Here is a 21,802-nt window from a genome sequence, read left to right on the forward strand (position 1 = left end):
CCTCCAAGGAGTTGGAAGTATATTAAAGTCATTGCTTGCTCCATGCCAAGCTTTAAGATGATCATTATTAATAATGCCATTGAAGCCTGTGATGCCTTTTATGTTGCAGGCTTTTGCAGAGCAACACTAAAGAAGTGCAAGGGGTTTCCTTTGCTGGTAAGGTTCCACTGAACGGACCTTTTAGGGCTTAAAGGAACCTGAATGACGATCTAAAATCACCCACTTTTACATGCATTCTTGTGGTTTCCAATGCTGTCCAAATACATTCAAACACATTAGACACTGCTGGAATTATTTAGAGCCCACCAAAAGAATGTAGTACGATGGGAGATGTTTCCAACTCTTGGCTTATTCAGAGACAGCATTTTGTATGTTGTTCCAAATAAGCACTTCCCAAAGTTATTGACCAAGGCTTTATAAATCCCATTACTAGCAAGGGCCATGTCATGTTTATTAAAATCCCTTAATCCTATACTACTACTACTTCACTGCAACACCAAGTACATTTTATATGGTATAGGATTCCTTTTTGTTGCCTCTCGCAGCAGACCATAATAAGCCATCTTCATTAGCATTTTATGGCACATACCTATGGCCTGTTTTCTCAGAATTGGACATGGATTCATTCAGTGCAGGCTTACCTGGTGACACATTTCCTGGGTAATCCCGGAAGCCAAAAGGTAGAGGAGGTCCCCTTGTCGCCCCCCAAACCCTGAGAAAACATGTAGGGCGGACAGGATGGTAGGAGAAAGGGGGCTGCCAGCTGTCCCCAGTTTTCTAAAGCAATTTGAAAAATAAACTCATTCAAATATATATATATATATATATCTGGAAATATGAGTTTTTGGAAACAAAGAACTCCAAGCCCTCAATATCCTCTCAAACAACCCTTTGAATATATCCGAATTGTATTAGATCAAAGCAAAAATTGATTTACAAATCCAAACACTCTGCAATATGTTTATGTAATTTGCACTTACATGAATCAGCATTGAATATATGACAGTCCACAACAATCTGTATGGTGTAATGGCGGCAATGGCTAAAGGGTAAACTATTTTGTTTACCCTGCCTATGTCACACTGCCTACGGGGCCGGACTGTCAGATGCTGCCATCTAATTCATTCTGACATCGTCCGTACTGTCACAGTTCTTACGGCTCCCAAAATACTGAACACAAAAACAATTATAGAGAGGATAATATCAACTTTTCATTTCTTGTAAGTTATTGTCATAAGAATTTATTTATGAATTATAATAAAACTTAAGCAGACTTAACAAATATTTAATGCGGCATTATTATTCAATGCATTAAACATGGGAAAAGTTAAAAAAAAATTACACAAATTGAAACGAGGTAAATGGGCTTTAGTTGCAAACACCTTACAAATTGTCATTGTTTTTTTCACGTTAATTTATTTAGTTTTCTCATTCTATAAATTATTATGTTCATTTATTTGTTTTAAAAATAAAATTTAAATAATTTGTTCAAATTCTAACATTTCATATTTTGTTCAAAATTTGTCAGATGAGGAGAAAAATCTAAGATATATAGGATTTTTTTGTTAAGATATAGAACATCATTGAGCCATCAAAAGTTAATAATGTTTATAATATTATATATATTTTAAATTATTTTTTATGTCTATTTCTAGTTTTATGATTACAAATTATATGTCAATCTAGATTTGTTAGAAATGTGTAGATAAAAGATCTTGATTTACTAGTTTAAATGTTATATGTGATTTATTTTAATTTTTATCTCATTCAATAAAATTAAAATGAAAAATTAAAAGAAGATAAATAATAAATTAGTTAGTTGCAAAACATACATCCAATTAATTGATTTTTATTAATTGGTTTTTGTTATTTCACATAATTGATATTATCCTCCTCCATAATTGTTTTTGTGTTCAGTATTTTGGTGGCGGACAGTGACAGTACCGACGATGTCAGAATGAATTGGACGGCAGCCTCTGACAGTCCGGCCCCGTACGCAGTGTGGCACAGGCAGGGTAAACAAAATAATTTACCCTTTAGCCATTGCCGCCTTCACCAGTGCTGTGCCGAAAAGTAGTCCTTACTAAGATATTATGACGACTTCTGACAGGTCTGTAATTTACATCTGATGTCCCATTAACGTTGACTGTGATGTATATGAATTTATGGATTTGAACTCTTATTTGAACTCTCAATTCAACTCAGTTGCTATGTACAATGTATATGATGAATGATTTTAAAATGTTATCGTATGAATATTTGGAATTTTTCTATGTATTTTAATTTTTAAATTTTCTTTAATTTTTATACAGCCGTCCCCTCTGACATCCCCCGCGTCCCCAAAAATGCCAACAAACTTGGAGTTCCTCTTTCTTTCTTTCAAGAAATTTAAAAATTGTTATGTACAACCACGAGTTTCAACAACACTCAATATAGACACTTTTGTCAATTAGGTACAGAAACTTTTCTAACCTACAAAACTGAAATATTTCATATGGCAGAATGCCAGAAACCTACTACAAATTTACAAACCACTACGGTGCTATTTTCGACAAATGACACAAATTTTATTTATCCATGCTTCTAATAATTGAGTTGTAGAATGCGCTTAGAATGGACTTATTTAATATCAAAACCTGGAAAAAACAGAACAAGTCCGTTGCACAAAGAATAATAACTTCAAAATACTGACAAGACTAACTAGAGATGCAAATGCACAGATTCCTCTCCTTCATCCTCTATGCTTCTAATACTTTAAATTGGCTTCAAATGGCATCGGTGTCAGAAAGTGGTGCAATGTACTCATAATGGACTCATTTAATATACAAAAACCTGGGGGGGGGGGAAAGAGTAAGATACATGACAAAAGAAGTTTAAATTCAACACACTCGTGAGGGGAAAATTAAGCAGAGATGGCACAGCTTCTTGTACTTAATTCTCTACAGAAGAATGTAGCTATCATCTACAAGGGGACAAGGCAATGTGAAGGGTAGTGAGGACCACATACAATCAAATGCATGATGATTTGTTAATTATTGTACTAAGTTGCTTGTTTGTGATACAGTTTACCATATGGCAGATTTATCTCCCAGGATTTGTGTGGCCAGAATGGCCATACAGATATTGAAATGGTTTTATCTCGAATAATTCTTAAATCCTCTTTAATCAACTAACCTCTTCCATGTGATACGAGGGTGTCAGATTTGGTTTGGCACCTTCCAGATTCTGTGCTACATGGAATATCAAAACGCTAATGATGGTCAAACATTTAGCAAAGTTCTTCTTGCTTAGGTCAATGGAGGTGCATATCTTTTGGAGTAGACTGAGAAACCTTCTCAAACACAGCAAAAATGATGGCAATAAATGTGGGCATATGGCTATTTTGTCCCTTGTTCTTGATGAGAAATGGTTGGTGTTTTGGAAAAAGGTAGCTCTAGCTTAAATTATTTGGCATATTTTTCTCTACTTAACTTGTGATGCTTTTACCTTCACAGAAATTCTCTGATGATTGCTTATATTCTCTTTGGCTCAAAAAATGGGTCTTTTTGTAACATTTTCTCAAATCTTGCAGAAAGATCTCTTTTTCATTTGTTTTAAAAATTATGAATGCAATGGTGCAAAAGAGAAAAACAGGGCACTTGCGAGTAGCAGATAATTTTCAAAAAACACATTTGAATTTCCAGTTGTGTGGAAGAGATTCTGCAATAGATCCAAGGAAGGCAAGGCAAATAACAAGGTGATAAACATTGATGTTGCCAGTAAAGATGAAAGCGATGTGGTATACCTTCAACACACTGCAATTATATGGAGAATTTTAGGAGTGAAATGGGCTAGGGCTGAGATTCGTAGTTGAACTTTTGAGACTTGGAAAGAAGAGGTTGTTGTTAGTTTCTTGTCAAAACATTTTTCCATGGTGATTTGACAAGGAAGAAGACGAAGCTGTGATTCTGGAGGAGGCCCATATAATATGAAAGGCAACTTCATTTTTAACCAGAAAAGGAGCCCAAATTTCAATATAAGAAACATGGTTCCCTTGGAAAGCCCTATTTTGATCAGAGTTAATTTACCTCTTGATTAGTGGTTAGAGGATTGTTTGAAACTAATTTATGATGAGCTTGGTCTTGCCCTCAAGGTAGATATGGGTGATAAAGAGTTCAGTGTTGATGCCAATATCGTAAAGAATGTTGCCAACAATATACAAATATATAAGTTACAGTAATATCTTCGTATTCATTCTAATAATTTGAACAAGACACAAATGGAAAAATATATCTTTATTAATTGTACCAATTGAGTTACATGCCAGTACTATCAATATTACCATACCACTTCTATTCCATGGAGTGCTACATATAGCACTTGGATTGGTTACTAATACCAACCTACACAACGTTTGATACAAAACTTTCCTAATAACTACTTAATTTATTACGAAATTACCCTCTAAACTGGGTTTGTATGTGTGAATCAAAGTTATCACAATGTACGAGATTCCATTGAAGATCTGAGCTCTGACTTCAGCAGATGAATGACTTGTATATAGAAATACAGGAATTAAAAATAAAACTGCTTGTCATGTCGAAGAAGATCCCACCCAAGTTAGGATGTCCCTGCCCTAGGTTCTAAAAGTGGGTGTAGAAACTATTGCCATAGACTGAGGCACCTGTCAATAAAAGAGATCAAATCTCTAATAGAATGGATCTTCAGGTGATAGCGACCTCCCAAATAAAGTGTTTCTCAAGAATGAAGCTCAGTGGCATACCTAAGGAAAAGGAGAAATGCTCTGGGTTGGCGCATGAAGAGTAGATACTCTTTCTCACACAATTGGCATCAAAAACCCAATGCTTAATAAAGGGGTTGAAAGCTGTAGGTTTAACCGTCCCAAGGCCATCCTGGAATCTGAGTTGTTATCAGATCCTATGGTCAAGGATCGTCCCAAACAAATGTAGAAGGTGTTGAAACCAAATGGCTCTGGAAATGACCCTCTGATTATGAGAGTGATTGTTCAAGGCTGGATGATCTAGGTACTGTTGTGACCTTTTCACAACATCACTCCATTGCAAATGAGGACCTCTTTTGTTTGCCTTACTTGTCATTAGGTGTTAGTGTAGCAATAAATTGGCAACATTTCTGTTAAAAATGAACCAGATTAACAGAGATAACAAAGCAAAATAAATAGAAGACTCAATTATCCTGGGAAAAACCCTCCTCCACGAGGGAAACAACCCAACCCCAAAAAGTTGATACCTTTATTAATTAAAAGGAGAACTTATCAAATACTTTCTCAGTCTTTTACAAAATCAGCTTCAACAATTTGAATCTAAACATACTCTGAAAGAGTTAACAATAGATGCTAAGAATTAAATATCAGAATAGTTTTCAAAATCTCACAACTTGAGAACGAATGCTTAATATCAATCTCAAGAAGTTGCATAGACAAATATGCAGAGATACAATAGAAATTTGTAGATGTTATCTGTATCACTGTGATGTCCCCTTCTAGCTAGAGACATCACTTTAGCTGGTGATTAGCCTATCAGAGACCCTCGTAGGCTAATAAGATTGGATAGAGGGTCACCTTGGTGTGGAGATCCTCCAAAGACCAAAGCAGAGTACTCTTCTGGGTTGCCAGAGTTTGTTTATGATGAGTTTTCTTTTGAGTTTGGCTTGGTCAGGCTATTTTTAGCAGTTTTGGAGTTATAAAGATAGACCCCTGCTATTTTTAGAAAGGGGTATGGTCATATGCAGTTCTATCATGTTAGCTCCCAGTCCAAATGACATTCAAAAAATGTTGAGTAATAATGGAGATATTAATGTTTATTTAGTTAAAATAAACATTATTGGTTTTGAGCCTATATTGTTAAGTTATAATATATAACTTAAGTGAGGGTCATGATATCATAAAAGGGGTCATTGTTTCAATTAATTGTGGGTCCAAGCTTATGGAAAAATTAAAAGGGATTTTCTAAGTTTTAATGTAATAACATTTTTTATGTTATTATTATATCTTTTATCCCACATTGAGCGTGGAGACTCATTCTGGAGTCGAGGAGTTCTTATAAACAAACCTTGTCTTCCTTCAAGAGCAGGTTATGAGAAGTGCTTAAAAACTTTGCCTTGTGAAATTTCTTGAAGTTGTGGCAACAAGGGTTTCTACAAGTTTGAGAAGAATTCAAACTGTGAAGGACGTAGTATCTTTAGAGTTGATGCAATTTGAGGATGTGAAATATCACTTGAATTTTGCCTGTGAGTTGACTTCATTCTGGAGTCAATATTGTGTTTAGTAGGAAAGAATTGGATGAATCTGTTACAGGTTGGAAGGGGTTATAACAGCAGCTACAGTGCTGTGAACAGTACAACGCTACAGTGAATTAAAAATCAGAGATTTAATATTGCGGTTTTTGATAGGCGCTGCCCAAGGAGGAAGCAACCAGCAGCGTGGGTTGCATATCGGAGACAAAAATCAGGTTTTTTTCAACTATTAATGATGATGTTTTTAATGTATGCTTCCAGCAATAAGTATTGTACAAACATTAGGAGCCATCTGAATAAATGAATTTGATTAGCATTATAATCAGATTTGAGTTATAATTTGAGGTAGATTAGTTTTCAATATTTGTATTTTCTTTTCATCAACTCAAAAACCCAAAAACAGCTTAAAACATTAAAAAACAAACCAAAAACAATTATTACACCCAGGGAAACAAACAGTGATCAGCGTAGAGCCTATTTGGAGTTCTTACAATCACAAGAAGAACTACACAGAAAAGGAGGCCCGAAAATGAGTGAATGATAATGAGAACAAGAGCTGTTTCCGTCTATCTCCCGCAAGCATCAAGCATATTTCAGTACTAAAATGGAAGTAGTATATATTGCTTGAACAACATGCCCGTAAGAAGACAAAAATACGAAGCCTCTTCCGCTTCCAAAAGAAAATAATGCATAACCAAAAGAATGCGAACATAAGTCCGAAGCCAGAAGAGAAAAGGATTGTTCCGTCAATGAAAAGCTCCACACAATAGAGAGATGTAACCGATGCCAGCAAGAAGGAAGGAGTACACGACAGCTACAAGATGAAGCACTCATTTCAAATAGCCAGAAAATGTGTGATACAAAAGAGGTATGAATCCAACAACAAAAAATCCATGTGGAGTAGATGACGGCTGAAGGAGATATGAAGAAGTTGAGCTAACATAGCTGCCGATAGACTTCAGCAGAGCACACCAAAAAATCAACTGAACCTTCAGCGTAGCATACCCACTCTATTGTTCAGCTAAGTATACCAAGTCAAAACTTGTTTGAGGCATATCACACCAAAATTTCTTGATGCAGAAAGAAGATCTCTCTAGCAGCTACATCAGATCTTCAACACTCCCTCTTAGCAAGAGAGAAATCTTTGAATCTTCCCTATGAGCTAGTGTTAGAGTGGCTACAACCAGTCAAATGATTAATGCAACGTTAGAGTGGCTACAACCAGTCAAATGATTAATGCAACATTTCCTATAAAATTTATAGTATTTTTATCACATTATAACAATATACAAATTGTATTAACCATAAGAATTGTATTGACAAAATATGATAGTTATCTTCTTATAACAAAATCAAAACAATTGTTATCAAAACATAATTCATCATAGCTACTCCTTTAAGATGAGACAATACAACATGCTTCCATTATGCCTACTTGCAGAGGAAGTATTACACCATGCCTACTTGTAGAGGGTGTATGAATGAGGAATTTTACCTCAATCTTCTCCCTGAGAAGACTTTATTTATACCATGCCTTTATCCAGAGGGTAAGTTCACCATGCCTACATGCAGAGGGTGTTGGGTTTTTCATCATGCCTACTTGTAGAGGATGAACACAAGGATTATTATTATATGACTTCTCTCCTAGAGAAGAACTCACCAGTTACTGAGGCTGAGACTCTTTCTCAATAAGAAAATCATTCTCCATTAGACCAAGCTTCTTTTTGAAGTAGTTAAACTGCATTCTTGGAAGAGGCTTAGCTAGAATATCAGCAACTTGTTCTTCGGTAGAAACATACTTGAGTTCAATAAGTTTCTTTTGAACCATGTCTCTTAAATAATAATATTTTGTTTCTTTATGTTTGAATCCATCACGAAAGACATGGTGAGCTGAAATCTTTACACAACTTTGATTATCACACATAATCATAGTGGGTTCGCCTATATGACCAAAAAGGTCAAAGAGTAATTTATGAAGCCACACAGCTTCCTTTGCAACCATACATGTTGTGACATACTCTGCTTCAGCAGTGCTTTGAGATACACAAGATTGCTTTTTACTACTCCATGAAGTCATCGCTGAACCCAGGCTAAAACAATATCCTGAAGTACTTTTTCTGTCAAAAGCACATCCAGCCCAATCTGAATCAGAAAAACCCATCAGAGTTAAATCAACTTTTGAATAAAAAATAAACCAAAACTCAAAGTGCTAGTAACATATCTCAAAATATGTTTGGTTGCAACTAAATGAATTTGTCTTGGTTCACACATGAATTGACTCAAAGTATTAACAGCATAACAAATATCAGGCCTTGTGTTAACTAAGTACATGAGTGAACCAATAAGTTGTGTATACATGGTAGGATCAATCAGATCTGAATCAACAACATCCTCGTAGAAGTTCTTAAGATTTGCCTCCATTGGAATGGCCATAGATTTACAATCTAGCATACCAAAACTTTTTCAAAATGTCTGAAGCATATTTACCTTGGCTTAGAAGAATACTTTTCGAAGATTGCCATATCTCAAGCCCAAGAAAATAATGTAAGAAGACGAGATCTTTCATTTTGAATTATGATGTAAGATATTTTTTACATTTCTTAATCAGATCATTATCACCAGTAAGAAATTAATCATCCACATAAAGCACAAGAATCAGAAAAGTTTTTTTTTTTTGGAAATATAAATTTGAGTCAGCATCATTCTTTTCAAATCCCAAACTGAGAAGATAATTATCAACCCTTTCATACCAAGCTAAGGCCATATAATGCCTTTTTCAATTTGCATACATAGGAATCTTTTTCATGAATAATGAACCCTTCAGGCTGTTCAATAAAAATTCCCTCATAAATAACACCATTAAGAAATGTTGTTTTAACATCCATTTGATGGAGTTTCTAGCCCTTCACAACTGCAATACTCATGATAGATCTAATAGTGGTATAACGAGCTACAGGAGCAAAAATTTCCTCATAATCTATGCTCTCCTTTTGAGAGAAACCTCTAGCAACAAATCTGACCTTAAATTTCTCTATACTACCAACAGCAGAATGTTTAATTTTAAACAACCATTTTGAAGAAACCACAAACTTACCTTTGGGTCTTGGAACAATCCCACACATCATTTTTTAGAATAGACTGATATTCTTCCATCATTGCATCTTTCCATACTTGACATTTTGAAGCTTCTTCAAAACTAGAAGATTTTAAAACAATAAAATGATTTATTAGAGCAACATAACCAGAAAACTTATGAGGCCTCTTACTTTCTCTAAATGTGCCACAAGGTGCAGCACAAGGCTCACTCTCTTCCACAAGATTTCTAACCCATAGAGGACGTTTCTTGCTAGATGAAGAGGTGCTAGGACCTACTAAAATATCTATGAGATCAGAAGGATTAGAATTAAAATCTGCAACAGGTTACCCCCTCTACAAGAGATAAAGGATCTAAATTAAAGGGAACTTGAGAAATATCAATGTCTTCTTCAAAATTACCAGAACTCGAAACATTTGAAGATTTACAAGCTTTTAATTCATCAAATGTAACATCCCTACTAATCTCAATCTATTTTTGACCTAGAATGTAGATCATATAAGCTTTAGATGAATCATTATAACGAACAAAGATACCACTCTTTCCTAAAGGTTCAAGCTTAGATCTTTTCTCCTTATAAATATGAATAAAAACCAGATAACCAAAAATTCTGAAATAACTTATATCTGGCTTAGTACCTGAGAAAGCTTTTTCTAGAGTTAAATTGCCAAGAATTTGATGAGGGCAAAATTTTTGAATATGTATTGTTATTCCACAAGTTTTAGCCCATAAGAAGATAGGAAGGTCTTGATCATGAATCATAGCTTTGGCTACTTCAATAACAGTTCTATATTTTCTTTTAGCCACACCATTCTGTTGAGGATTATACAAAACACAAAACTCCCTCTTAATCTCAGCTTCTGAACGAAAATTTTGAAAGATCCCTAACACACTCTCCACCATTGTCTGATCTCAAGGTCTTAATACTTTTGTTGGACAAGTTTTCAACCAAGGCTTTGAAATCTTTGAATTGAGACAACACTTCATTTGATTCTTTAGACTTCAGAAAATAAATCCAACACTTACGAGCTAAGTTGCCATTTTCTCTCCAGCAACCCTCAAAGTCTAGTTCAGTTCTCTCCAAAGTTTGGGCCTTGTCAAATTCTCCTAAAGAGCCACAGACTCACTGCAAATTTTATCTGAGGAATCTGGGCATAATTTAGAGCGAATTTTAAAGAATTTGTTGCCCAGCAGCCGAACCTGAGCTGAATTTGGTCTCAAAAACAATTTGTGTTTACTTTTTAAAAGTGTTTTGTTGCCTAACTTTGTTTATTTGATGCTCCCAACCCTAAAAGTGACCACTAAAAAGGCCAAAAAATATGGTTTATATGTCATATATGCATTTGTGAGTGAAAATGAAAAGTTTCTTATAGAGGAAATCTAAATTGACAATTCGTGAAGTCCAAATTGATGATTATATAGGAATTTCTTTTAAAAACTATGATATATTCTATGAATCCAGGGCTTCAAATCTGAATCTCAACTTTTGATCTAGCTTGGTTAGAAATCCTCTAACCAATATAAGAAAAATTCAGATAACTACACTATTTTTGATGATTCCTTTCATTCTCAAATTGTCCCCTGATATGGAAATATGTCCCATGCATGCGACCAAGCAAGTGTATGATGTTGTATGTATGGCTAAATGATGCAATTATTATCCTATTATATTGAAACATAGATATGGTGTTGTATTTTTCTATGTTGCTTTACTATTAGTAGAGTGGTGTATGGACTTATTTGTTGTTGCATATACATGCAAACACACTTTTTTTTTTAAAGATATATTTTTGTACGGGCGAACCCAAAATGACTCCAAACCCAACCCAATAAATATTTGGATGAATTTCGAATTTAAATCTCGAACCAGCATATGTACCAGAATTCAAACTGGCAACTTAGCTAACGAAAGAAATCATCAATAAAAGAAATGTAATACCAGAATCCACTAAGAGAAGCAACAGACATAGGACCACATAAATTTGAATGAATGATTTCTAAAATTCCTTTAGATCTAGATTCACTATCATGAAAAGGCTTTTGATGTTCTTACCTAAAGCACAACCTTTGCAAACTTCATCATGATTCCTTTTAAGTTGAAGAAGACCAATAACTGCATCCTTCATAGAAGAAATAGTTTTGAAATTCAAGTGACCAAATCTCTTGTGCCATAATTCATAGGAGTCAGATGTATTAGAGAAAGAGCTTGAGTAGAGAGAGCAGAGAAGTGATAAAGACTATCATGACGAACACCAATCTCACAAGCTGAGATAAAATCAGAATTCTTTTTCCAAGCTAACACTTTCCCATCAGAAAAAGCTATATTGAAGCCCTTGTCTTCTAAAGCAGAAATAGAAATCAAGCTTCTCTTAATGCCCGAAACATAAAGAACATCACTTAGAAGAAGAGGAATTCCAGAATCCAAATGGAAAGAAACAGAGCCAGAACCTTTAACAAAGTAACTAGCATCATCACCAATAATGACATTTAGGTGTGAATATTTTACCTTTAACTCTGAAAGGTTTTCTTTAAAACCAGTAATATGACGAGAGGCACCACTGTCAATCAGCCAAATATTACTGTTAGAGGGAATATTGCTGGAAAGAGCAGAAACAAAAAGAAAACCTTCAGAATTTTTGCACGACTCTTTTGCCGGAGATTTCTCCACATCTACAATAGCAGCTCCATGAGATGGTTTTGGTTTCACATGACAGTCTCTAGCATAGTGGCCAAATTTATCACATCTGAAGCACTGAATGTGAGAAAGATTTCTTTTCTTTTTCCTGATGTCAGCAGAGGAATCAAGGTCTTTCTCTCTGAATCATTTAAAGTTTCCTTTCTTCCTTTTTCCTTTAGATGTATAAGAAGAAAGAACATGATCATCCTTAGTGAAGGACTTCCAAAGAATGCCTCTTGCTTCCTGCCTGCATTCTTCTTGGATACAATCTTCTCTTAAATTATCAAACTTAGGAAGTTCACCTCTACCACTGATACCTTGAATGAATGATTCCCATGAACAAGGAAGTCCATTCATAGCAATCATTATCAGATCTTTGTCACCAAAAGATTCACCTATGGAAGCAAGTTGATCTTTTAGATCTGTAATTTTCATGAAGTAAGAAATCACAGATTCTCCTTTAGACATCTTAACATGTAGCAGCTGACTTCTCAAGGCAAGAGCCCTATTGGTGTTGTTGATTTCATAAACCTCTTTTAAGGTATCAAACATCTGTTTAGCTGAATCTAATTTAGTGACGACTGGAATGAAATTATCTTTCACAAAATCTATTATGATATTTTTGGCTGAGATTTTATTTTTTCTCCAATGAAATTTGATCATCTCATCAGAAGTTTCAGAGACACCAGTGGTAACATGATCTAGTAAATCATTTTCTTCAAGAACCACAAGAATTTTGGGTTTCCATAAAGAAAAATTTGACGAACGTTCCAATCGATCCTCAACTTTAAGTCTGTTCACCATCTTGAATACAAATCAAAACTGGTCCAAAGCAGATCTTTAACAACTAGGCTCTGATACCATGTTAAAAATGAACCAGATTAACAGAGATAACAAAGCAAAATAAACAGAAGAATTAATTATCCTGGGAAAAACCCTCCTCCATGAGGGAAACAACCCAGCCCCAAAAAAATTGATACTATTATTAATTGAAAGGAGAGCTTCTCAAATACTTTCTCAGTCTTTTACAAAACCAGCTTCAACGATTTGAATCTAAACATACTCTGAAAGAGTTAACAATAGATGCTAAGAATTAAATATCAGAATAGCTCTCAAAATCTCACAACCTGAGAATGAATGCTTAATATCAATCTCAAGAAGTTGAATAGACAAATATGCAAAGATACAATAGAAATCTGTAGATGTTATCTGTATCACAAGAAGAACTACACAGAAAAGAAAGAGGCCAGAAGACAAGTGAATGATAATGAGAATAAGAATTGTTTCCGTCTATCTCCTGCAAGCATCAAGCATATTTCGGTAACTAAAACGGAAGTAGTATATGCCCGTAAGAAGACAAAAGTACGAATCCTCTACCACTTCCAAAAGAAAATAACGCATAACCAAAAGAATGCGAACATAAGTCCGAAGCTGGAAGAGAAACGGATTGTTCCGTCAACGAAAAGCTCCACTGAATAGAGAGATGTAGCCGATGCCAGCAAGAAGGAAGGAGAACACGATAGTTACAAGATGAAGTGCTCATTTCAAATAGCCGGAAAACATGTGATACAAAAGAGGCATGAAACTGGCAACATAAAATCCACGTGTAGTAGACGACAGTTGATGGAGATATGAAGAAGATGAACTAACATAGCTGCTGATAGACTTCAGCAGAGCACACTAAAAAATCAACAGAACCTTCAGCGTAGCATACCCACTCTATTGTTCAGCTAAGCATACCAAGTCATAAATTGTCTGAGGCATATCACACCAAAATTTCTTGATGCCGAAAGAAGACTCTCTAGCAGCTACATCAGATCTTCAACAATTGCGAGAGTTCAAACCTTAGGCTAGTTTTAATTTTCAAACCTTAGAGGCTAGTTATGATGTGTACACCTTAGAGAAGAAAGAACAAAGTTCAGATTGATTGTGATCAAGTAAAGAATGGGCAATTCATGAAATAGAGGTGATTTGGTCAAGTCCGATAGCGAGACGAAAGAATAAAGTTAAGATTGATCATGATCAAGTAAAGAATGGGCAATTCATGAAATAGAGGTGATTCAATCGACAAATTCCAAATCAAGATCAATATTGATTGAAGTATTATCAAGACCAATAGAAGTTTGAATAAGGTGAGTTTGAACAGTCATGGGATGGATGAAATTCAAATGTGAGATGATCAAGAGAGAAATATGAAGCTTGTACTTGGGGTGTGAGCATGGTTTATACTTGAGAAATTTTGTGGAGTTTTTAGTATTGTGTGATTTGATGATAATTTGAACAACTTTTAAGGTGATAAGTCCAAACCTACGATGCACATCGTCAAGATCAAACTTTAGTACAAGTGCAAAGTTCCTTATTTATTCCCAATTTCTGACCTGACATCAAGCTGTGCTATTTGTGCTAGAATCCCGCCCATCTGATTTCTGACCTTGGCCTTTACCATTTTCCTTATTGGCTGGTGATTTTCGGCCAGCACTTAGTTTATTTGCTATTCGCTCAAGATTTTCACCTATGTGAAGCCATGTTTGATGGTTGGTGCCTTATTAGCTAAATTCTTCCCTTCCTCAACAACTTGAAGTGTGTTCCAATTTGGGTCTCTACTTGTGCCTTATTTGAGTCTAATTTTTGCTCTACGCAAATGCAAACACCTTATTAACATTTTATTTCTGCCACGATGTCATGACAAATGGCTTATTAGTATGAGATTTCTGCCCAGCCTAAGGGGGCATTCAAATTGCATTGAATGTCACCGAATTGCATCAGAGAAGGTTCAAACTTAATTTTAAATCAAGTGCATGAGGCACAATTTAAAATTGCAGCGGCATGAATTCAATCCAAGAGGCTTGATTTAAATGGAGGAAGCGCGCATTTAAATGTGAGGAGGTGTGAAGTTCATAAAATGAAGTTTGAATTGATTAGAGGAAGGCCATAATTAAATTGGAAAAGGCCAAGTTGGTCTTGATTAGAGGCACCACCTTTGGTTTAACCACTCTATTAAGATGGGTGTTGAAGTTGTTTCAATACCCAGCTCTCATTTGATCAACAACTCTCATTTGATCATACCTAGCTAATTTAGAGGTGCAGATCAAGCCTTAAAAGCAACAAATTAGGCAAGATATTATTGGGAAGATCACACAAATTCGAGACCAAGTCTAGACTTAAATAACTAGAAAGATCAAGACAAGGAGCCAATATCAACCCAAATTTTGGTAAAAAATAGACTTTTGTAAGAGTGAAATTTTCTGGGTCTGAGTCTTAGGCTTAGATATTATTATCAGCAGCAAGTATCTATCCATATGGTGTTTCATGTTGAGTTGAAGAATGTAAGTGCATGATTAGATGAAGATTTGGAATGAAAATCAAGTAATGGTGAAACTGTTTGAATCTGATCTCTTTATGTCATTTGACCATGATCAAACTTCTAATGTTGAAAATTCGATAATACATCTTAGGTTGTGGAACTTGAATTTGATTGAGTAAATGATTGAAATGTTACAAATTCTGTTCAATTGCAATTGAGTTTTACAAGATAAAGAAGTTAGTTGTGCATTTCAAATTCAAAGAATATACCCATCATAGGTTTTAGTTTCCTATCACTAATTTTTTTTATTGGTGGTAAAGGTTTAAAACGTAGGTACTAATCTATGGTATTTTATTGTGGTTCAAGTGCGAGTATGATTCCAAGACCAAGGACAACTTGGGGGACTTGAGCATCATCTAGCCACCAATTGTTCATCAAGAGAGCAAGGTGATTCTTTATTGCAAAACAAATCAAGGTGTAAGCCCAAGATCAAATTCAAAACACCAAACTGAAATTCAAAGAGCAAGTGCAACATCATAATCAAGACTACAAGGGGAGGAAGTCATTATAAAATTGAATTTCATTTGAAAATCCAAGTTCAAGATTCAAGTACTTGAAGAACCTTCATCACTTCTACAAGCACAAGATTAAGGGCAAGACATCAAGATTTCAAGTACAAGTGCAAGTTCAAAGTCATGACAATAAGAAAGGTTTCAAGATTAAGAGTTCCAAAAGATGAAAGACTTCATAAAGATAAAGCAATTTGGGAAACGAGCCATCAACAATAGATTTAGGATTTGATAATGTTGAGTATCAAGAGATATTTTCCCATCACCAAGGGATTGGTCTAGTCTATAAGACAAGCACAATGAGGTGATGCCTGCTCATCTTCAACCAATCAGATCATGTTAAGTGTCCCCATAGAAGAGCTTAACAATGTTATGTACAAATTGATTGAATTCACAAAAGGATAAAAGGTCAAAGGAAATTATCTTCTAAAGGAAGATTTGTTGTTAGCCCATGAGGCATTTTCTCATTGGACCATTGATTGGTGTCATCTTCTATAAGTTTCTACATAACCCATTTTCTTATTGGCAAGTTAAAGTAATGAAATCTTTGAATTGGCCCACAAGGTGGTGCTTTGATGTAATTGGCTTAGCATTTAATGCTTGTAGATGGTAGTTGGGGAAACCCTAATTAAAGCTTTGTTGGATTAATCTTGGCCCTTTGTTATATTTGAACAACTATAAAAAAAAGCAAGACCTTTTCAATTGTAAGTCATTAGTTTTAGATGAGAGAGGCAGGGACATGTTAAGATTGTTGCTATGATACTGGCAAAATTGGGCATAATTCATCGTTGGTCTTCATGGTAGATTAATTGTATTATTTTGAAGTATTGAGTGGTTTCTACATTTCCTCACTTAGATTGATATTTTATAAACATTGAATAGAAGTAGTTTAATTGGATGAAAGTAATTGTGAATCAATCTTTTTGGAACTCACCTAATCCATGCCACTAGTTACTTGTTGGTTGTAAGATTTCCTTGCATGATCAACAGGAAATTTAATGAGCTTTTCTTTGATTATTGCTTGCATAGTGATATGCATTCATTGATGTTGTTAATGTAATGGTAATAGTTTGAACCAGTGTTATAGGACTCGGACTTGCCTCTGACTCGAAAAGTCAAAATCGGGCTCAGACTCGAACTTAACGACTAGAGTCAGCGAAGACTCAACAAGGAGTCAGGAAATTAAAAAATCCATAAAATTCAAAGATTTTTAAGGATTTAAACTTTTTTTTTCATGCATCATTAAGTCAATTAACATCAAATACACAATAATTGAAATAAATAGCAGCTACTTAACACTCATACACAATTTTGCATAGATCACATAACTATAAAAGCCAAATTTTAAAGGAAAAAAAACTAAATAACATGATATAAAGTTAAACATAATGTCACTATCAAATGTCTACAATATATGAAATCCATGGAATCAAAAGTCAAACTCGGATCCATCACTCCTAGCCTTAGGGTCCTATACTCGGTCTCCTTGCATTGGAGCATCCTCGACTATCATCACTACTGCCTTTGTCTCCCAATCCACCTAATCAACCCACTCCACATCTTCATCACTGAAGACATGATAAAAAATCTTTGTGTTCCACTCTACATGTGGATCAACAAACTCTAATACGATCGATGCCCTAGATCTATCTATGAAGAAGGTGAAGTTTGTAGTGAACAAACTACAAAGACAAGATCATTCAATTTTTGCACAAACAATGGAAATGCAAGTAAGTTTGTAGAAGCCTCCTCCAATGCTTTCTTTAGCTCCTCTCAATACTTAAGTGCAAGTTACAAAGTTACACAAACAATAAAAAATCAAAATGGGTGAGCCAACCAGTTTGCTAATTTCTGTCTCAAAACCCCAATACTCTTTTCTAACTCTTTTCTCTCTTTCACAAGCATTAGCAAAGAATAGAATGATCTTTTTAGGTAAAATAGATGTTATAAAAAATACAAACAATTCACTTAACCCTTTATTTTATTATTTTTTGCACTTTATGAGTCATGATGCCAGAGATGTTGAGATTGTAGCTTCGGTCGGATTGATTTGATCATGAGATGCATTATTGATGGTAAATCATCATTTAGACAAATATTCTGATATATATATATATATATATATATGTATCATATTATATTATATTATATTAGGTTCACGTATATTCCTCGTGAATGGAACAGAGCTGCTAATTGTTTAGCCAAATGGGCTTCTAGTCATGATCCGGGTTGGAATATTAGGGATAGGAGGTAACTGTCCTTTGAGAAGGTGCAAGAATTTGATGATCTTGTTGCTCAGGATCGAGCTCCTTGTTGTATTCCTTTCTGTCTTAATAAATTTTTACCCCTCTTTTCTCATATTATATTATATATTATATATATGGTTATTTAATATATTATTATTGTCTAATGATGATTAACCGTAGAGACATGTCTCCTCCTCTCATATTTTTAAGTCTTCAAATCTGCATTTGGAACACATCTATAATAATAATAGTGTTATTGCATTTATAGCGATCCTATCCCTCAACATGATATCAAAGCCAACTGCAAATGTACCAAGGAAAATTTTGTTTTACTGGAGTAACGAGAACAATTATAAGGGAAGCCTGCGACAACAATAAGGATACCCTGGTGGAGCTCTTTTGTGTCATGCTTGGCTCAAGAATTTGCAAAGTGTTAAGATTCTTTTGGACATTAATTTATAGACTTGTGAAGGCATATCTTCAAGCATTAAGTTTATGAAAAGCAACACTGAAGGTGCGATAATTCTCTGTATACACAGAATGCTATATTAGTTCATGCAATTTTTGAATTACTACAAAGAGAATGTTTTCATCAAAAGGAGTAACAATTATTAATAAGGAGCTCATTTACCCCACAACATATAGGGTTACACATGTACCCAAGAGATCTAGTAGTTCTATTATATGCAGGATTACGTATCTGCATAACCTGGCTTTGAGGAGCAATGCAAAAAATGTTGGAATATTAATTGTAGATGGTCATTTCTCCCTGGAGCCAAATGCCCACCTACCACCTGACGACCAGCAAAACAGACAGGAAACATAAATGCGATGGGTGAGTTTTTTCAAATTCAGAAATGAGATGGAAAATAATTTTGCTGAAGACAAAAAGGAATGTTTTATCATTCATTCGACTAGTAGACAGAGACAAAGAAAGAGCTCAGAAGTTGCAGAGAAGAAAGAAAGAAAAGTGATCAGCAGATCCATTGGTGCAGAGACAGGAGGCAGTGTTTTTCGTGCCTGCAATTGCACGTACTCCTTTTGTGTCATTCTGCAAGTTCATAGTTCATAGTGTAATGTTTCATTCGTCCTGTTGAAGCAGTGATTGCTCCAGGCGTTATTGTATGCAGCCATTAGAGCTGTAAGTTTGAAGTTTAAAGTTTAAAGTTTTTCAGTTTGAAGTTTAGGGTTATTTTAGGATTTTCTGGTTGAAGCCGAATGCTCCTAGATTTGTAATAGTTTGAATCAAAGTTGAATAGAAAGCAGCAGGCATACCTGAATACATTATTGTCCTTCTTCTATTCATTGCATTTTGGAAAGTTTATTTGAAAGTTTGAAGCTTTGGGTCTCTAGTTTTAATGGTGAAAATATTCACGTTATAAGTTTGCACTCGGTATTGTCTTTGGTAGAAGTCATTCTCTGCAGTGGCTACCGAGTACACTTGGTGCCTTCTTCTACCGAGCTCCATTCTCCTATGGTTACCAAGTACACTCGGTGCCTTCTTCTACCGAGTTCACTCGGTAATCACTTTGCCTACCAAGTTCACTCGGTAATCACTTTGGTTACCGAGTTGTGTGTTTACCGAGCTCACTCAGTATCCTTTGGCTACCGAGTTGTTTGCCTTTCATTTACCGAGCTCACTCGGTAAACTCTCCTGCCACTCGATTTCTTAAGTGCCGAGCAATTATTTTTGGCACTCGGTAATAGTTGTTGCCGTGCAAGTTTTTAAGATTAAGGTTGTGATTATTTCTCACAGAAAAATACCACTATAAATAATGATAACACCAGAATGGTCACTAAACTTTGTGGTGACATTTTAGTTGAAGTGGAACATGAAGATAGCATCAGATTTTGTCCTCTGTGTAGCATCCAGTTGCCCACAAAGATCTCTTTGTAAACTAGATGGTATAAGCCATTGGGAATACATCCAGACAAGTGATTGTTGGATACATTGAAAGAATTCAAATTCAATCTTCCAAATTTGAGAGGAACGCTCCTAAGAGGAAATTGTTTGACAAATCAAGACTAAATATGTTGCTAAATTTCTAGGGATCTCGTCACCAAAGAATATTGAGCAAACTTATGTTTGCAAGCTCACGTAGAATTAGACCTAATAAGTTGTTATCACTAGCTTCAAATTCTTTAAGATTTACGAGCTATCCAACTTCAAGAGGAATTATTCCTTCGAACAGGTTGTTTCTTATTCTCTAGTGGTCAATCTTGTCAAATTATTCACTTAGCCAATTGCTAGTGAAAGCTTGCCTTGGACTATATCGTTGTTCAAAAATAATTCGTTGAAGTTGATAGTACCCCATAGCCTCGGAGGAATCTCACTGCTCAGCTGGTTATTGTCGATACTAATGTATTCACCAGTTTTCGCAGCTTGCGGTGAATGCAGAGTTGTGGGATCAAGTCTTAACACAATTTTGAATGAACCTTCAATGCTTGTTCTTCCCAAACATGCAAAATTGAAGGAAAGTGTGGCATCAAGGGAAACTACTTTTCTGAAAAGACGATGTTCCTCTTACTCCAACTCTTTTTTCTTGCTTCGATTCGGGTTCAAGCTCTTGCTCCATCCCCTATTCTAAGCTCTATAGAAGTCAAGTTGAAGAAGCCAAACATGACATTTGAAGGTCGGCATTAATCTTCGAGAGACTATAAGCTTCAAAACAATTGTCTGAGATGAATAAATGACAATACAGGTTAGTGGCATTGATCATGCGACAAATTTTTTTAAATAATAATAATATATTTTCATCCTTATTGATGGGTCAATCTTGATCATTACACGATGACTAAAGCACACATCCAAGGTTGATCTATAAACTAAATTAAAGGTGGGCCAACGATAGTATGCAGGGTTGAAGAGTTGTAACCCATGGACCCTGAAAAGTTGTCAAAAACATGACGATGGTTTTCAGTGTTAACATCTTAGGGAGGTGTACGGTCAAAGTGTATATCACAGAACAGCTACAAGCATATGTTTTGGAGAAGTATAGATACGTAATATTCAGTTGGTATATTTATTTTTAGGCAGAATAGGCATATGTAAATTCTTAAAATTTTGAATTCTTCGTTTGGATGCACCAAATCGGAATTGGAATACAAAGTAAAATAAGAATACATATTCCAATTTTGGTCCAAAAATGAAGTTTTGCAATTCCACCCAAATAGGTGTTATTGGAATATGAATTCCTATTCCACTTTTATTTATTTTAGAAAACATAAATTTTGGGGTCCACAAATTCTCCATCAAATATTGGCTGAACCAAACAGAGAATAGGAATATGTAGCCTCATTTTCTATTCCAAAATAGGTATTCCTATTCTCCAATTCCTATCCCTGCAACCAAATGGGCCCTTAAGGATTACTACCGTGTCTTCATATTACAATTTAAGATTAGATGAAGACTTTTATACAGAGAAATATATTGATGTGCCTTGACCATTAGAAGGAGGCATCGATTTGTTCATGGTGGATGGATTTGGTTTGAATAATAAATTGGATCATTCTCTATGACAAGGAAATTGTTTAATGTAACCACACATATACATTGTGCCACCCTATTTATAATATTAAGAAATTATAAGTTAGCAAGAATAATTGCTAAATTGTGATTCCTACAACACTGTTGTTTGCACAAACATAGTCGCTCCTACC

At 35.0% G+C, this 21,802-nt stretch overlaps 2 long non-coding RNA genes across 2 annotated transcripts in view; one reads left to right on the forward strand and one right to left on the reverse strand.

Moving 5' to 3' along the window:
* The first annotated feature begins 1,922 nt into the window (after positions 1–1,922).
* LOC149573292 (uncharacterized) overlaps positions 1,923–21,802 on the forward strand; it is a 33,356-nt gene continuing 13,476 nt past the window's right edge. The window contains exon 1 of the long non-coding RNA XR_016359654.1: positions 1,923–2,110. This is a non-coding gene — a long non-coding RNA (uncharacterized LOC149573292). The remainder of the gene's footprint in view (positions 2,111–21,802) is intronic.
* Positions 7,614–8,246, reverse strand: LOC149573293 (uncharacterized). Its single transcript, XR_016359653.1, has 2 exons — positions 7,913–8,246; positions 7,614–7,814 (listed from the first exon to the last, which is right to left on the reverse strand). It is a non-coding gene; the product is annotated as an uncharacterized LOC149573293 (long non-coding RNA).

Source organism: Cupressus sempervirens, chromosome 2 (genome assembly GCF_028749045.1).
Source record: "Cupressus sempervirens isolate cs-2001-9-10 chromosome 2, ASM2874904v1, whole genome shotgun sequence".
NCBI classification, from domain to species: domain Eukaryota; kingdom Viridiplantae; phylum Streptophyta; class Pinopsida; order Cupressales; family Cupressaceae; genus Cupressus; species Cupressus sempervirens.